The sequence below is a fragment of the Papio anubis genome, chromosome 18 (assembly GCF_008728515.1).
Source record: "Papio anubis isolate 15944 chromosome 18, Panubis1.0, whole genome shotgun sequence".
Lineage (NCBI taxonomy): Eukaryota > Metazoa > Chordata > Mammalia > Primates > Cercopithecidae > Papio > Papio anubis.
The window spans coordinates 67,692,753-67,711,836 of NC_044993.1; the positions used below are offsets into that span (position 1 = coordinate 67,692,753).

General features: G+C 42.8%; 1 protein-coding gene across 1 annotated transcript in view; it reads right to left on the bottom strand.

Annotated features, from left to right (window-relative positions):
- Nucleotides 1–19,084, bottom strand: part of RBFOX1 (RNA binding fox-1 homolog 1) — a 2,483,424-nt gene that overhangs the window by 1,450,839 nt on the left and 1,013,501 nt on the right.

The following is a 19,084-nucleotide window of genomic DNA, read 5'->3' on the forward strand; positions in this document are numbered from 1 at the left end:
ACTGGCCAACATGGTGGAACCCCATGTCTACCACAAATACAAAAGTTAGCTGGGCATGGTGGTGCTCACCTGTAATCCCAGCTGAGGCAGGAGAATCACTTGAACCCGGGAGGCACAGGTTGTAGTGAGCCAAGACTGCGCCACTACACTGCAGCCTAGGTGACAGAGCAAGATTTTGCCGCACGAAAACCGCAAACAAACAAACAAACAAAAAAACACAATGTCAAAAAAAAAAAAAAAAATAGGGCCATTTGGAGAAGCACGAGGGTAACCAGACAAACACATGAGTGTGCAAAGAGCATAACGTTCATTTCAGGATTCCTGGTGTCTAACATCTAAAAAATAGCCCCAGATAACTGTCTCTGTTGTGCTTGTTGAATGACTTGTAGGGAAAAAGGAAATGGAAGGAAGGACATCTGCGAACCATCAGCCCCACCCACAATATTTGAGATAGGACGATGCAGCATGGGAGGCCGGACAAGGTTAGGTGTCAAGCGTTTGCTCTTATCAGAGTTGGTTCCCACACACAGAACTCGGAGTTTCTTCGCTCAATTATTCAACCAATGCTCACTGCACGTTTACTACATGTTAGGTCAGATGCCACGGACTCAGAGGCAATTAAGGAAAAGAAATTTCCTGAGCAAGACAGAAGGAAAACAAGAAAACTAACCAGAGAGTTAGAAGTTTCAGTGGCAGGCTAAGAAGAAACAACACAGGCTGCTAAAAAAGAGCTGAGCACCTCCCTGGCCTCAGGGACTGCTTTCCAAGGGGTGTGGCTTCTACCCAGTGATCCAGATTACTGAAGACATGGAAGGGGAAGAGTACATTAGCAGCAGGGAGAGTGTGAGCAAAAGGTCCTGAAGAGGAAAAGAACACGGTGTGTCTGAGGTCTGCAGAGAAGGTCCCTGTGGCTGTCCTGATGTGAGTGAGGAGGTGAATGGTGAGCAATGAGAATGGATGGACCTGATGTAATCTGATCACTCAGGGGCCTGCCAGCCAGTGGGAGCATTTGAACTTCAGTTTAAGACTATTTGATGGGTTTCCAGCAAGAGAACCATATAACACAATGACTGTTTAAGGGCAACAGCCACTTCGATGGACTCTGGAGCCTAGTGCATACCCAGTGCAACTTCGCTGGGAGAAAGTCAAGTTGAGTTCATGCAGGGATATGGTATGGTGATGGAAAGGGTTGCATACTTCCTTGGACCTCAGTTTTTCTCCTTTCATGACAGGAAGCTGTAAAACTGAGAGTCCAAGAGTGATCCACATGGATTATCCAAGAGAACACTGAAAAGCCAAACAAACTGCATCTTGTAAGAAAAGGACCCCAAAGCAATGGGCAGGCAATAGAAGAAGTTGTGTGTAACTATAAGTTTCGAGACTCTATGAAAGTAAAGTTATTGAATCCCCAATGCAAATTCACCCTCAGTCAAATTAAAGTCAAAATAGTTTAGAACAACTGACCTAATGTAAATCCTTAAATAAAAAATGTTTTAGCCCCACTTGCAAGTAAAGCATTGGCTCACTTCACAGCTCAAGCGGATTTAATTCCTATTAATCCTGTAATAGTGGATGTAGCTGGTGGTGGCCGCTGCTGCCAACCCTTTCAGTTCCAACTTTCTCCTTCGGAATGGCATTTTGGGACGGAAGCATCTAGTTCACAGATGGAGTGGCACTTCCAATGTGAAGACATCAAGATATTTAACAAACCATGGCAGGGCGCTTTGTAGGAGATAATGACAAATTTACAAACAAAAAGAAAAGTCCCCAATTTACAAAAACAAATGGAGCAACTACCATGCCAGCTAGGAAGGGAGCAGACACTAGCAGAAGCTCTAAGCTCCAAGGAAGGAGAGAGAGAGGAAGGGAGGGAGACTAGTTCTTGTTGAATTGGGCACAAGATAGGCCACATCTGTCAAAGTGGAAGACAGATTGGAAAAAAGAAACATTGAGAGAAATGGTTTCATAACTAGAGGCTGCACTGCTCAGTTCAAATCAGGCAATTCCAGAAATGTACCTCCAAATAAGTTTATTTTTTTTCCCCTAACCAATTGCAATGTCTTTATCAGAGCCTCTCTCTTTATACCCTCCCATGAAAACATAAATATCCTTCTCCTTGCCATCCCACATTGGCCCCATAGTTTGAGCATGAATTCTCAACGCTCAAATTCAATTCTATGCTAGAATGATTCCAGCAGACTGGAGTGACTAAGAACTTCTACACAAATCGATTTCAAACAAAATTCCTGTGGAAGCAGAAAGTATGATCCTCCAATACTGAACAGAACCATAAGGCATCTTCTCTATACAAGGCATCTCTTTCTCATTTCAATCCTTATAGCACAGGCACACTCTATGTTCTCCTAAACATGCCAAACTTTTCCCCATTTCAGTCTTGGGCACATTTCAGCTCCCTCCGTGGTTCTTTGAGTGGGTGACTTCAATCTCATCCTTCAGGCTACAAATCAGATGTCATCTCAACGTGGCCTTTCCTATCTAAAATAGGCCCTCTCCCTGGCTCAGTGCCTCCTTGCAACTTCATCCCATTGACTTCCTTGACGGTACTTACCTTGATCTGTAATTTCCATGAGGGTTGTGACCTGGCCTGCCTTGTTGCCCACTGTAACCCGGGTAGAATGGGTGCTTCCTTGGATAAAGGAGCATTGAGGATGTAAGGAAAACCAAAGATGAGCAAGACACAATTCCTGCTTGCAAAGACATCTTCCTCTATTCCTATTCTTTCCACCTAAACTTGAAATAATAGACCACAGCCCTCAACCCTTTGTTCTGATTTTTCCAAGAACATAACATAATCCAGGCCTAATGAAAGGGGGAAAATAAAAGTGAGCAATCAATCGTTGGGAAAGATGTTGCAATCCAGTTGACAGCAAAATAACTACAAACACACAGTTTTAACCAATGTTTATGAGATGTCGCTGCAGTGAACCCTGCCTCCATCAATACGGATGAGGCAGAGTGTCATGTTCCTCCCAATCTCTCCTTTTCTTCTTAGGCAGAGACTCAATATTTCAGGGCACACTCACCACCCCCCACCGCCATAGTATCTCCTACTTTTTCCCAAGCCTCCTTTGCAGGTAGAGGTACCCATGTGACTAATTTCGGGCTAATGAAATGTAAGTGAAATTGGTACATGCAGCTTCCAGGAAGTGCCCTTAAAGAGAGGAAATGTGATTTAACTTCCCTGATTCTCTTTCCTGCCCATCTGACTGAGGGTATGATGGCTGAAATCAAGCCACTGTCTTGGATGGCAAGTTGGAAGCCAAGTGTTCGGGATGGTGGAATACCTTGATAGAAGGGGAATCAAGGAGTCTCTGCACCTCTGTCTTTGTCATCTCTAGTTTTCAACTTATTTAAAAAGAAGATACGCTTCTTTATGTCTTTGTTTTGCTTTTTGAGACAGAGCCTCACTCTGTTGCCCAGGCTGGAGTGCAATGGTGTGAGCTTGGCTCGTTGCATCCTTTACCTTTGGGTTCAAGTAACTCTCGTGCCTCAGCCTCCCAAATATCTGGGATTATAGATGTGTGCCACCCAGCTACTTTTTTTTTTTTTTTGTATTTTTAGTAAAGCCGGGTTTTATCATGTAGGCCAGGCTGGTCTCAAACTCCTGACCTCAAGTGATCCACCTGCCTCAGCCTCCCAAAGTGCTGGGAAGCTAAGCCACCACACCTGGCCTGAAGAAAGCATACTTTTAACTTTCAAAAGCCACTGTTTTCCCGAGTTTTCTGTCACTCACAGCCTCGCTGATCCAATGGGCAAAGAAAAAAAAAAAAAAACCCATAATGTGGGCATTTACAGAGATGAAACTGGTGAAGCTTGATGGACTGGCTAAGAACTGAAGGCTCGATTCCCAGGACAAGGATGACCCAGCAAATGGCTCAGCAGCCTGTTTCTGTTTGTCTGCTGTGCAATCAGAATGACTCTCACAGGACATGTCTGAGCCACTAAAACAATTCCACTCACCATCTGACATCTGGGAGAGGCTGGAACAGTCAGTTGTTTGGAAGCTACTTTTGCTTTGACCTACTATGTTGGTGCTAGGTAGAGAAAAAAACAACCTCCCTCAAGATGGAAAAACTGAAAGATGAGACTAACACCAGGACTCGAAGACACTGATTTTGGTGAAACACAAACGATGGGGATATGCCAGGACTTTTCTGCTTTTTGGAAGGGAAGAAACAACTGCCAATTTTTCTCTCATCCGCTGGGAACGTGAAAGCCAAACTCCTTCCAGTAGTCTGTTCACAAGCCGGGGCAGAAACTGACTGTAATTTGTGGGGTTTTAAAAAAAAACGCTCAATTGTATATTCCAGGTAATTTCTCCCTCTTGTGCAGCGGTTTGACACATTGCAAGTTACACAAGTCGATGACAGCACTCTAAGCAGAAGATAGTCTTCACAACTGTAATATATGTGCAGAGATATATTTTGTCCATGTCCAGAGGGAAAATCAACATTACTCTCCTTTTCAGCAAAATTATCTCATTTTCTCAAAGGGTGCTGACTTTCTTTCTTTTTTTCTTTCTTTCTTTTTTTTTTTTTTTTTTTTGAGACAGTGTCTTGCAGTGTTGCCCAGGCTGGAGAGCAGTGGTACAATCTCAGCTCACTGCAACCTCTGACTGCCAGGTTCAAGCGATTCTCCTGCCTCAGCCTCCCGAGTAGCTGGGATTACAGGTGTGCACCACCATGCCTGGCTAATTTTTGGTTTTTTTAGTAGCAGAGATGGGGTTTTACCATGTTGGCCAGATTGCTCTCAAATTGGTGACCTCAAGTAATCCGCCTGCCTCAGCCTCCCAAAGTGCTGAGATTACAGGCGTGAGCCACCATGCCTGGCCTGGATGCATGCCTTCTTAATACAAATATTTTATAAATATATATATATCTTAATACAGGTATTTAATTAAAAGCCATTTCTCAGTTGCTTTTAATGACAACCTATGGGCTGATTTCTCTCTACCATTTTGTTCCACTCCATCCCAGTCTAGCCCACTCCATTTCAATCCAGTCAAGTCCATCCCGATCTGGCCCACTTCATTCCAACCTAGCTGCAACGTTTTGGGGTCACCCATGTGTCATCTGGAATCAGATGGAGGCACTGGGTCATGAAACTTCTCCGTACTCGGCAGAGACACGCAGGTAGAAAGTAATGTGGAACATCCATAAACCAAAGCCGTCTCTGCCCAGCAATGACAAAGAAAAGCATGTTTAATTCTGCGGCAATGTATCAACTGTCATGGACCACAGGCTGCATATAAAGTACAGCATTATTTTCGACGGCAGAACTTTCCCCCAGGTCAGCAGATTTCTGTAAAGGCAATGGGTATCTAGGATCAAGAGCCTGCAGATTTATAGTGGTGGCTGTTTACTAGAATTTGAAAACTCAAAAGCCATTTCTCACGAAGATAAAGGAATTGTTTCAAAAGGCCCATGTGCAGAGATTTGAAAGTGGGAATGGACTTATTTTCATCAGATTTTTTTTTTTTTTTTGATACAGTCTTACTCTGTCACTCAGACTGGAGTTCAGCGGCATGATCTCAGCTCACAGCAACCTCCATCTCCCAGGTTCAAGGGATTCTCCTACCTTGATCTCCTGAGTAGCTGGGATTACAGGTGTGCACCACTGTGTCCGGCTAATTTTTTTTTTTTTTTTTTTTGTATTTTTAGTAGAGATAGGGTTTTACCACATTGGCCAGGCTGGTCTCGAACTCCTAATCTCAGTTGATCCATCTGCCTTGGCTTCCCAAAGTGCCGCCATTACAGGCATGAGCCACTACACCCAGCACCAATGTTTTTAGCTTTATTTGTTCTATGTACACGATTGCAGATATATTTCAGTCACCAACCCACTTGCACTTTCATCTCTACTGTGCCACCATCCCCAAGTCCCAGAAGCTATAAAAGGGAACACATGGAGGTGAATCAGGAAGGCAAAGTGAGTTTGCAGGAGAGAGAAAGAAGAAAGATATTTTACCTAGTTCTTGCACACGTTTATTCAAGAGAAGAAAGTGGACATAGAGACACATGAAAATATCTATCTACATTGACCAAGAAGGCAGCTTATTTCACTTGCTTAGGCTGTGAGTCCCGTTGAACTTTTCAGAAGAGATCAGTTATCGAACTCTGCCTAACGGCTAGAGAGGAGAGGAGGGAGACTGAAAAGACCTCCAGCAAAGCATCTGGCAAATGAAACAAGCAAAAGTAGAGGAATAATGATAGATTTCACTGGATAGTAGGTGACCTGGATAACAATCTGAATAAATAAGCAATGGATGATCTTCTAAGCTAGGCTTGTATCCAATTTCAGTCAGAGTAATTAATGAAAAATTCATAAACACGCATACTTGGAATGTTCGGCTCTAGATTTCCTGTCTGACATAGTAAAATTAAATACTGAACACCCTGTCAGAAGCAAGTAACAATTTTGATTTAGAAAGTGAGGGTAAGAAAGTCTGTATCATGTTAATCCATATCACTCATCTAACATTGTAAATGAACTCAGAATTGCAGTGATTTATTTCTTACAAACATTTAATTTTTTTTTATTTTTGTGGATACATAGTAGGTGTATATCTTTATGGAGTACATGAAATGTTTTGATACAGGCATGAAATGAATAATAATCACATCATGTAAAATGGGGTCTCCAACCCTCAAGCATGTATCCTTTGTGTTGCAAACAATCCAATTAAACTCTCTTAGTGATTTTAAAATCTATGATGGAATGATTACCCACTACAGCCACGCTGTTGATATGATAAACATTTAAATAATTATCCTGCTTAGTTAAAAACTGAAATGCAGAAAACATTGCAGGACAAGATGAAATTAGGAAAACAGAGTTTGGGCCATGGAAGGTATTCAGTATGACACTACCTTGGAGTATCTGATAAGCAATAGGGAGCCACTGAAGGTTTTTGAGCAGAGGAGTGACATAAATCAAATTGTGATTAGGGAAGATTCTTTGGAAACAGAATGTAAAATTCATCGGTGGATGCACTGACGCTCATGTGCACACAATCAAAAACACACTCATTCTAATAGAAATTGTTTTAGAAAAACAATGAACTTGAGTAAATGATATGATCTTGAATGGGGTCAAGGTGAATGACAGTGCATCTTTGCTGTCATTGTAGCTTCAAGCATAACCACTTCTGGGGCTATTTTGGTGGATTATGCAATACGTACGAGAGCACAGTTGCTTCAGCGTTTTTCTTTCTAAATGTCTTTAATGGCCAGCTGGCAGTGGAGAACTGAGTAAACCCTAGACAAAAATGGACAATTCTAAGGAGTTTTAAAAATAAATACAGTGTTACAAAGGATGATGGGATAAGGGTATGTGAATTTTATTGAGAAACTCAACATCATGCGGAGACAAAGGGAACACTTACACACTGTTGGTGGGAGTGTAAATTAGTTCAACGGTTGTAGAAGACCATGGGGCGATTCCTCAAAGACGTAAAAAGAGAACTACCATCTGACTCAGCAATCCCACTCCTGGGTATACACCCAAAGGGATATAAATCGTTCTATTATAAAGACACATTCACGTGTATGTTCATTGCAGCACTATTCACGATAGAAAAGACATGGAAACAACCTAAATGCCCATTAATGATAGAGTGGATTAAGAAAATGGAGCACATATCCACCATGGAATCCTATACAGCCATAAAAAAGAACATGATCATGTCCTTTGCAGGAACACGGAAGGAGCTGGAGGCCATTATCCTTAGCCAACTAATGCAGGAATAGAAAACCAAATACCACATGGTCTTACTTATAAATGGGAACTGAATTATGAGAACACATGGACACATAGAAGGGAACAACAGACACTGGGGTCCACTTGAGGGTGGAGGATGGCAAGTGGGAGAGGATCAGGAAAAATAACTAATGGGTACTAGAGTTAATCCCTGGGTGACGAAATCAACTGTACAACAACCCAGGACACAAGCGTACCTGGGTAACAAACCTGCAGGTGTGCCCCTGAACTTAAAATAAAAGTTAAAAAAAAAAAAAGAAACTCAACATCAAATATTGTGGATGCTGTCTTTCAATTTGAATGGGGAAGAGAGATTTGGCTAACATCCCTGCTGGAAGTGAATTTATTGCTCCTTTGGCTGAGCAGCCACTTTAATAGATTCAGAAAAATAAAATACATCATGGGGAGGGAGAACATCAGGATAAATAGCACATGCGGAGCTTAATACCTAGGTGATGGGTTCACAGGTGCAGCAAACTACTGTGGCACGTGTTTACCTCTGGAACAAACCTGCATGTTCTGCACGCGTATCCTGGATCTTAAAATGAAATTAAAAAAAGAAAAATAAGTAAGTAAAAACATCATTCAGCAAATAAATACATCAAAAAATGACCCCTGTTCTTCCTGCTAAATACCCCAACTGGTCATTCTCCTTTCTAAAAGCTCCTACAAATTTCACATCTACTCATGGGAGGCAGGGGTCAGGGTTATGCTTTGGGGTGCACACATCCTTAGCACTTCTCCTCCTGTTTTACTACAGCCTTCTAAGAGGTCCTCTTGCTTCTGGTTTCATATGCCTTCTATCCATTCCACATACTGCTTTTAGCAGCATCTTCCTAAACAAGAGTTCCTCAACCAAAGGTGATTTTCTTCCCAGGGAACATTAGTCCATATCTGGGGACATTTTTGGTTGTCAAAACGGGAGAGGAGGACACTGCTGGCATGTCATGAGTGGCAGCCAAGGATGCTACGAAGCGTCCTAAAAGGCACATGGCAGTGTCCCACAGCAAAAGTGTTCTGGCTAAAGCATCAGTGGTGCTGAGACTGCCCGCCCCTGTCCTAGCACATGTTGACATGTTGATTATATCGGTTTAACCACTTTGCAAAATTCACAACGGCAACTGATGTCAAGTTCAAAGCCTTAGACTAGGTTTCTAAGTCCATACTATCTGGTCTCATCAACTTCTCTGATTCACAACTGTGTCCCACTGCTCCAAGGATGAACTCTACTCTCAAAGGGTCAGGGGTTCCAGGTGACCTTGGGCACACCTACCTCCTTCTGCCTCAGTCCTCTTACCCACCCTCTTCCCCTTCTTGGACCATCCTTTCTTTTTGACTGCCAAAAATATTTTTTTTTTGTTACAGATAATAGTCTACCATGTGGAAATGATCCTACTTTCATTTTTTTCCATGTATTTATTTATTTAACCTTACGTGCTGGGATACATGTGCAGAATGTGCAGGTTACAAAGATATACATGTGCCACGGTGGTCTGCTGCACCCATCAACCTGTCATCTAGGTTTTAAGCCCCACATGCATTAGGTATTTGTCCTAATGCTCTCCCTCCCTTTGCCCCCCACCCCAGGACAGGCCCCGGTGTGTGATGTTCCCCTCCCTGTGTGTCCATGTGTTCTCATGGTTCGACTCTCACTTATGAGTGAGAACATGTGGTGTTTGGTTTTTCGTTCCTGTGTTAGTTGGCTGAGAATGATGGTTTCCAGCTTTCTCCATGTTCCTGCAAAGGACATGAACTCGTTCTTTTTTTATGGCTGCATAGTATTCGATGGTGTATATGTGCCACATTTTCTTTATCCAGTCTGTCATACTTCCAGGTTGACCCACAGGCACCACTTCTCTGTGGACTTTGAAAGCTGACGTGATTGCTAACCTTAAAGTAAACTGAACAGCGCATTCCTCCCCTGTTGGCACCCACCTGTATCCATTTGTATGAGGAGCGGTCCCCTTTGGTCTTATAGTCAAAATCACCGTGCACGCACTCATCTCACACATGTCTCTGACCAGAGCTACAGCTTCACACCAACTTGCATTTCCTCCACCCTCCTCCTGTCCTGTGCCCTTTCACCTCTTGGCCGAGCAAAACACGAGCCATACTTTCACATCTCATCTGTCCTATCAGGACCACGGAGAAAGGGGCCCCAAGTGAACCTGGGTACTGCTCATCTCAACTACCCACAGAGTTTTCCCGTGGCTGGGAATGGAGGCTCTCTGGCTTGGTCTTCATTGGGTGCTGTTGACAGGTAGAAGTCAAAGCAAAGGGGGTGATTCACCCAGAAAGTATTGATATGGAAATGTTTCCAGGTTCTCCCCATCCTCCTAATCCACAGATTTTTCTGTCCTGTTTACCTCCCTCCCCAGCCTGCTGGGCTGACAAACACGTCCCCGGACATATTTGATGCTGAACTTTGAGAATGACATAAAAGGAAAGGGGTGGCAGAGATAGAAGGAAGAAGAGAAGGGATAAAAGGATTTACTGAAAAAAGGCCAAAACCATATATATTTTAATTATCTGGGAAATAAAGGGAGAGAATCTGAATGGGTCAAGGGTAGACAGTGGGGGTGGGCATGGGGGACAAGCCAAGAAAAAGTTGTTGCACCATTTAAATCCCAGAGAACAGGGCAGGAAAGAGGACACGAGAAGTGTTGCTAAAAATAATGAATTGAATTTCCTTTTACATGTATTTTTTTAGAAGACAGAAATATATTGTTTTAATTTATGTTAATTTTAAAAGAGGTTTTTCAAAATGTTTTAAAATTGTAAAAATGTTCAGTTTTAACATTTTTTTTATTGCTTCCCCCATTGAATGGAATTTCATGCAGAGACTAGATTGCATCAGTCAAAGGTTTATGAGGGTTGCACAGATATTAAAGTGTCCATGTCCTGCTACCACAGAAAAACAAACCAAGTTTAAGAATACTTAGTCACCTTGCCCAAGATGGTATGACCTTGGGATCAAGCTTCAAACTCAGCCAGGGTTATTACCAATCCCATATCCTTAAGCACTCTGCTACTCTGCCTTTGAAAATAAAAGATTTAATTTCACATCAGCTTTTAATGATCCACAAAGCTCTTATTTCCAATCTCAGGGCTGTAAATTCTCTGTAATGATTCCCATGATTTTGATAAAAACAATCACTTACATAGATAGATATTGTTGATAAACAATTGCTTATTCAGAGATACAAAAGTGCTCCCTGAATACATCTGTTTATTCATATGGATCCAGGCTTACTGCATCATAAGCTATACAGGGAAGCAACATCCAGTACCCTCACTTAAAGAGTCGATATTCGATAAATGCTATTGACGAGGGTGCTTACAAACACACAGGCCCACGAACCTCAATCAAGCAAGGCAACCTAAAATTCTCGCTGGAATTCCTTGATCCTGAGTTTGTCTTTCCATTGTGTCACACAGGCTGTCTCAGAGAGAGCTAAAGTCCCCTGGTGTATGTTTGTCATGGAACATTTGTTCCCTGGTTCTTTATGAGAGTTCTGTCCTACTTGAGTTGAGGTGAAAAATAACCCATTTATATTCTCTGCACTACTCTTTGGGTTTTATTCCAATTGCTATTGTGACAGGGCTGCTCCAAAGAGGAATACCAATGCAAGCAAGGAGTTAAGTGCACCGTGGCAGCTGCAAATGCAGCAAGCTGGTCAGAGGCCTCAGAAGAAAGAGAAAGACAACACAATCTTGAATTCCAAATTTATATAGATATGGATATAGGTATATATTCTATAAAGGTACATATATACATATACACACACACACACACACACATCTGTTTCTTTTAACTATTATCTGTTTATCTATCCATCCGTCCATCTATCCATCTATCTATCTATCATCAACCATTGATCAAGCTTTGACTGGAAAACAATAGAGTGCGTAGTTATAAAAGTGCAAAATTTAGGGCTCAGAGTCACCAAATTTGGGTCCTGGCAGGACCTCTATGTATGTGACTTCGGAAAATGACCCTCTGGCTTCTCACCTGAGTTAGACATCAGGATAACGATGCCTACTTATGAAGGTTTGCTGCGAGTTCCCCAGGAGTTCATACATGCAAGTTGTGTAGCCCACAGCCTATGTCAAAGTAGGAGCAATGTCAATGACAGATGTGATGACTTTGCAGAGAGCTAAAATGATGATGATGACAAAGGACAGATCTGTTAGGTGAAAGTCAATCAAACTGCTTTTAACAACCTGTTTGTCGAAACCCCTCATGTTGAACTTCCTCTAGGAGAAATAGAATTTGGAGTCAGATGTGACCCGTATTCAAATCCAAGCATTGCCATTTATTAGAGATGTACGTGTGTGTATGATAGAGATAGATACACACAGAGATATGTATATAGATCAAGAAAGAGAGACAGCAGGGTTGTGCCCCTTCAACAATCAGAGATTCAGCACCCTTGTCTGTAAAAGTGGATTATAACAGTTCCTACCTCACAGAGATATTATGAAGAAAGCATTATGTCACTAAGTAGTCTAGCATATTACTTGTCACATGGTAAGCACAGAATACATTGTTGTTCTTGAACAATTCCTTCTATTATTAGCCATCTAGATGGGCTGTGCCTACACGATCCATTCACACCCATCGAACAGCAACATGTTCAGAATGTGGTTATCAGGAACTGTTTGCTAATTCCTTACGCAGAATTTAAATCTTCCACACTACCTCATCTGCTGCTCCATGCTAATTATGTACTTATCTTGTTTGAATATCTGTTGCAAATTTACAAAGCCACTGTTGTCCTTCTGGCTTCTGCCTGTACACAGTCACGAATGGAAGTTTACCAAAAATAAAACAAAACAAAACAAAACAAAACACCTTGGCATGGAAAGGAAAGCAGATCAACAGCATCCTATCATATCCTGTTCTCCTGGCCAACTGGGGCTTTTAGAATTCCTTCAGGTCAACTTCCCCACTCAATTACAGAACTGAACAGATCTCCACACTCACTTGGCAGTGATGGTCATTGCAAAACTACATTTTAAGAACAATTTGGAAGATGCTTTTTCTTCTTCTTTTTTTTTTGTTTTTAACTGAATTTTCCACACATAATTATCTTTATCACAAGGCCTGATGCAGGTTCCAATTTCAGATCCTCCAAATAGATTCTTCTTCCTAACACCTAGACTCCTCATTGAATAATCCATTTTACCTTTCTTCATTTCAGTTTTAGGGTGGGGGCGTATTGAGAGAAGAAATGGCAGGAGGGCTCTCTGCCTTCTCATCAAGTGGTGGGATGGGTGCAGGGAGGCAAAATCGAAGACCAGCGGAGATAAAATGTTCTCTTCCCCATGTGGAGGACTGGACTGTCATAGGGGAAGCTGGACAAGGACACGAGGATGCTTAAAAATGCTCAGGGCCACGAACCTTCATCAAGCAAAGCCACCTAAAATTCTCCCTGGAATTCCTTTACCCCAAGTTTCTCTTTCCATTATGTGACACGGGCTGACATTACAGGATTGGCTGGATCAGAAATAATGTGTTGGGAATCAGGAGACAGGACTTAGGAGAAAACAGACAGCCGCCTTGTAAGTAAGGCCACAGAATCCTGGACAAAGGAGGAAGCTTAAATGATCCTCAGACTGGGCGTAAATCTCTGGCGAGGAGAGGTAGGGCTTTGGGAAGTCCCAAAGTGAAGTGACTCGAGCTATGTCATTATGGGCAGAATGATAGGGAAGCAGCAGTCTGGGTCCAGTTTTTTCATTCATTTCATTTGTCATTTGGTTGTTCCCTTAACTCACATGTACTGATGCGCCAAACTCTGTGCTTGGAGCAGAGTTTTAGCTGGCACTGCTATTCTCATTCTCATTCTCTCTCTCTCTCTCTCTCTCTCTCTCTCTCTCTCTGCAAGGGGTGGGGGTGGAGGCTTTAGCAAAGCAGTATATTTTTCTGTCATACTGCAAAGAGCCCCAAACCCACATATAATAAATATCTAATTTTTGGTTCTTAAGCTACTGTAATAAAAAGAAAGCAAGGGGACTTTGGAGACCGAAAGACCTTAGTTCAATTCCTGCCCCCTGCACACACTGGCTGTGTAACTTTGGGCAGGTGACTTAACCCCTCTGAACTTTCTGTAACAGAAGAATAATAATGGTACCTATGTCACAAGCAAGGCTTCCCCCCAGTTTCATACCAAGGTTGCCTCGCAGATCCTAGTCCAAGTGATTCTCACTCTCTGGGGTTTGTTTTGTGAGTTAAGTTAGTTAATACTTGTCAGGGCTTAGAACAGCACTGACACACAGTAAATGCCAAATAAGTGCTTACTGTTATTGTTATTGTAGGGTTGTTGTGAGGAGTGAATGTGGTCATTAAGGTTAAGAGCTGAATACAATGGCTATATCAAAACAAGCTCTCATTAAGTGATACTATTGTTTACAAACTTCACTGCTTCTATTGCAAATGACAGCAAGCTGATTGTGACCATCTCACACTCCCCACCCCATCTCCAATGCCGTAAGGACATCAAATTGGGTGTGAAAAAGCAAAACCAGGTATCCTTCAGTTATCTACACTAATGGAAGGGTTCAGAGACAAAGACAACCAGGTTGGATAATCCAAAAACCACTTTCACTTGGCCAAGCAATGCACTGTCAGTTCACATTCAAATATACTATGTCTGCCATTTGGGGGATTAATTTCCAACAAAATAATGAACCTACACAAGACAGGCCTGATTCAAGCTGGGAAGTGCCCTGGTTCTCTGGTCTGTTTCCTCTCTGCAACATACTCCATGCTGAGAACAGCCAGCAGGCTTCCCCGACTGGTGCAGAGAACCAATCTAAACAGGGTTGACCCCTCTCAAATCTTCCCAGAGCATAAAAGACGCCTGGGTTTCAAAGGCTTCTCCTGCATGAAAATTAACTAGGGCTCCCGGTTGACATGTCACAGATAAGGAGCTAAGGGGACATCTTCCTACAGAAAATACATTGACGAGCCATGTACTGCCTGTGCCCTGCCCAAGGTCCACAGCATTGCTCATTTTCTTTGACATAAAGATAATCTAGAATCCCACCTCCCCATCACAAACATTGCAATGTCAAGAGGAGTGACTTTCCTAGTCATGAAGTAGTTCGCTTGATGTTCCAATAATAGGGACTTGCAAAATTAAACATTGTAATGAGCAGTGGAGTGCATATTTCATCCATTAAACACATACTGAGCACCTACCTTGAGTTTGACACAGGACTAGAGACAGAATGTATAAAGAAGAAGGGAAAGAAAGATAGTCCCTGCTCTTACAGCCTGGTAAAAGCAAGCAAATAAGCAATGGCAGATGAAGGTGGTAAGGTAAGCAGGGTGAAGAGAACACAGACCTGGACCACCAGGCCTTGTCTGCCAGGGGCTGGTCTCACCCTGCCACCTGCCTGGGCTAAGTTAACGTCATTTCCTGCTTAGTCAACTGCAAGAGCCTCCTTTCGTCCTTTGAAAGCTACCACACCTACAAGCCATTTCCTGCTCCACAGCCAGAGTAATCTTAAAATGTGAAGCTGATCAGGACACTCTTCAGCCTTCCCAGTGTTTTCCCATCATTCTAAGATTAAAATCGTGTCCTTACTTGGCATGGAGGCCCTGGCTAGATCTCACCTTTGCCTGCACGCCTGTCCTCCACAGGGGTCACTCCCTGCCTGATCACTACTCTCCAGCTACACTAGCTGCTTTTGGGTCCTCTAAAATACCAGTCTCTCTCTCTCTCTCTCTCTCTCTCTCTCTCTCTCTCTCTGTTTTCTTTGTTTTTTTTTGTTTGTTTGTTTTTTGTTTGTTTGTTTTTTGGGGGTTTTTTTTTGAGATGGAGTCTCTCTCTATCACCCAAGCTGGAGGGCAGCAGTGCGATCTTGACTCACTGCAACCTCTGCCTCCCAGGTTCAAACTATTCTCTGCCTCAGCCTCCCAAGTAGCTGGGATTACAGGTGCCCACCACCACACCTGGCTAATTTTTCTATTATTAATAGAGACGGGGTTTCACCATCTTGGCCAGCCTGGTCGTGAACTCCTGACCTCGTGGCCTACCTGCCTCGGCCTCCCAAAGTGCTGGGATTATGGCCACCAGTCTCTTTTTCTCCTGCTCTCAAAACCTATGCACCTTCTGTTTCCTTCCATGGGTGTGTTGGTCCCAAAACTGGTCATGCATTTGATCTTTGCCCATATGCTACATTCTCATGGAAGTCTTTCTTGACAATCTTGAGTAGGTTGGTGGGGAGGGGCCACGGGCTGGGATTAATCCCAACTGAGTGCCCTTCCCAGCATTCTCAAAATGTATAATGATCAATTAATGTTTGTGCCTTATTTTCTTCTATGAACTTACGGCTCATGGAGGCAGACTGTGGCTGTCTCATCCACCACTGTTCCTTCAGTGCCTCGTACATAGAAAGCACCCAGAAAATGTAAGTAATAAGAGCAAATGCTCTCTGAGCCCTCCCTGTGAGCCAGGTGCTCTTGTATGCTGTTTTCACATTTGATGTATTTAATACTCACAGCTAATGCATGTGGCTATGGATACGAAGACAGACACAAAGAGGTTAAATAACATGCATGTGACTTCTTTGACTCAAACATAGCAGAGGCTGAATCTGAATCTTGGAAGCCCACTTATAAAACCCGTATTCTTAACCTCCATACTAAATCACCTCCCCATCACATGCATCTTTTTAAAATTATAACACCTCCCCCAAAAGTTTATTAAAATGTGATAAAGACCCTGGAAGAAGTTTGTTTGGTAAAACCCTTCCCAATTTGCATCCCTCGGGGATCTTCCCCCTTCTCTCTTGACCTCATCCACCATGACAATAAGCATTCTGCCCTCTCCTTTCAGAATATACTCTATCCACATTGCTCTTTGTAGCTGTGACTACATAAAGCTTATTTATACACATGTCCCATGGCTAAAAGAGACTTTAGGCAGCCCACAACCCTGTCCAAAGAGTATATACATCACCAGGAGACAGGCTGTGAAATAGACTGTGTTGATTTAACTAGAAATGCCCATTATCCAAAAGCAAAGAAAACCCAAGGCCACCTCTGCTTTTTTCCTATCCTGCCTTCCACCTCCCTCCCAGCCCCAGTTCCATTCTAATTCTGGGCCTCCAATCTTAAATACATTAAAAACATAACCTATTCTATTTCCTTTTTTTTTTTGTTTAACTAAACAGGCTCAACTTAAGGTCAGCCTCTTCTGGTACACTGGCTCCTATTATGGAAGGAATAAAAGAGAGACAGCTTTTAAAAAGAGAGGCTGCTTTTAATGATGGTTTCTGAACAGTGGCCTTTTGTACTTGAAGGGATTGATGATAAAGTTCACTGTCAACTGACAGTAACATCAATGTCAGGACACAAAAGGATGGATGTCCCTCAATATGGGATCAACCCAGAGCCATTAACCAGTGCTGGTATGATCTGCCATCTTGGAGAGTGACTGGAGCTTATGACAATGTGGCCACTGCTTTCCCATCATCAGAGCCACAGAAATAAGGCAGAACTAGGAAAGTTCCTTCTCTCCTCTCTCTCTCTCTCTCACACACACACACACACACACACGTGTGCACGCGCACACACACATGCACTCACTATCTGTAGAATAATTCAACATTGCCTGCTGGGGAAAGATGAAGATCTGAGTTTGAATCCTAGCTTTGACAAGTTTTTGCTACATGACTTTGGCAAGTATCTTTGCTTCTCTACGCTCCAGTGTTCATACCTGTGATACAGAGATAATAACTATGACTCCTGTAGGGTTGTTTTGCGGATAAAATAAGGTAATTCTTGCTCAAAGCTTGGCACAATGGGATATATAGAGTAAGCATTCAACATGCATATTGACTGTTATTACCACTATTACAACGACTGCCGAGCTGTTCAAATTGTATCATATTTTCTCATTCATGAGCTAATTGCCTCTCCCTAATTCTTCTGTGAAAAAGACAGAATGTCTGGTCCTTCAACCATTTTATGGTTGATGTGACGGAGACCAAATCACACATGTGACCAGCTGCCAAAGTCTGAACAAGAGAAGAGAACACGTGATTCCAGACCAAGGCTTTCCCCACTATTCTGGGTTGCTCCTCAATCCACTGAAGACTGGGTAATTATTACACATCCAGCAAGATCCTGGGAGACAAGGGGATGAAGGCGAGTCTCTGGTGTTTCCAAGACAGTTGCAATTTCACATATTGCATTTAATTGTTAGAGTAGTTATATCATTTCTGATCTAAACCTTGATATGATTGAGAGTGACCAATGCTACCATGGTCAGAACTTTTTGTTTGTTAGTTTGAGATGGAGTTTCACTCTTGTTGCCCAGGCTGGAGTGCAACGGCACAATCTCGACTCACTGCAACCTCTGCCTCCTGGGTTCAAGCGATTCTCCTCTCAGCCTTCCAAGAAGGCTGGGATTATAGGCTTCCACCATGAGGCCTGGCTAGTTTTAGGCATTTTTAGTAGAGACAGGGTTTTACCATGTGGGCCAGGTTGGTCTCGAACTCCTGACCTCAGGTGATGCGCCCGCCTTGGCCATCTAAAGTACTGTGATTACAGGCGTGAGCCACAATGCCCGGCCTACAGTGGACTGGAGTTTAGGAAACAAGATAGAGACCGCGGCAGCACCAGCCTGGACACACGCTCCCTATCTAGTCCACAGTTATACGATACAAACTCTGACTTTTGTCTCCATAGTTGACTGTGACATCTAACATTTTGCATCCTGGCATATTTTCTCATTTTCTCTCTTCTGGTAGAATCACCTCTTTTCCTTTTGGCCAATTACTTTTCCAACCCATGGTGTTACCACAAAGCTGCCAATCATAGTAACACTCTTCTTCCCAGCCTCAAAGATTGGATGATGGATGAGCTCAAAGCCAAGCCAACTGGAGTCCTTCCCAGGAATTTTTATGCTGGAGCTGGCATGGGGTTCTGTTATTTGCAATCTCTTGCTTTTGGGGGAAGGGGAGATCATGATGCTTAAAAGACAAAATGTTGGAATTGCCTGCTCACTCTTCTTTGGCTACTTGGAGGATGTCTGTCTCCAGCAGGAGTAACTACAGCCCACTAAGAGCTGGAAACAAGTAGAGATGAGAGGTGAGTGGCAAGAAAGAATGTCCCAGAAACTCCAAGTCATCAGTTTCAGTCACAAAGCTTGAGGTACAGCCTTAGACACCCTCATTCCAGGAGTCATGCATTCAATTCTGTAAGCCACCACGACGAGGATCCCAACTCCATGATTTAATACATCCTACAGTCATTTGGGTTTTGTTGTTTTGCTAAAACTACTGTAAACTG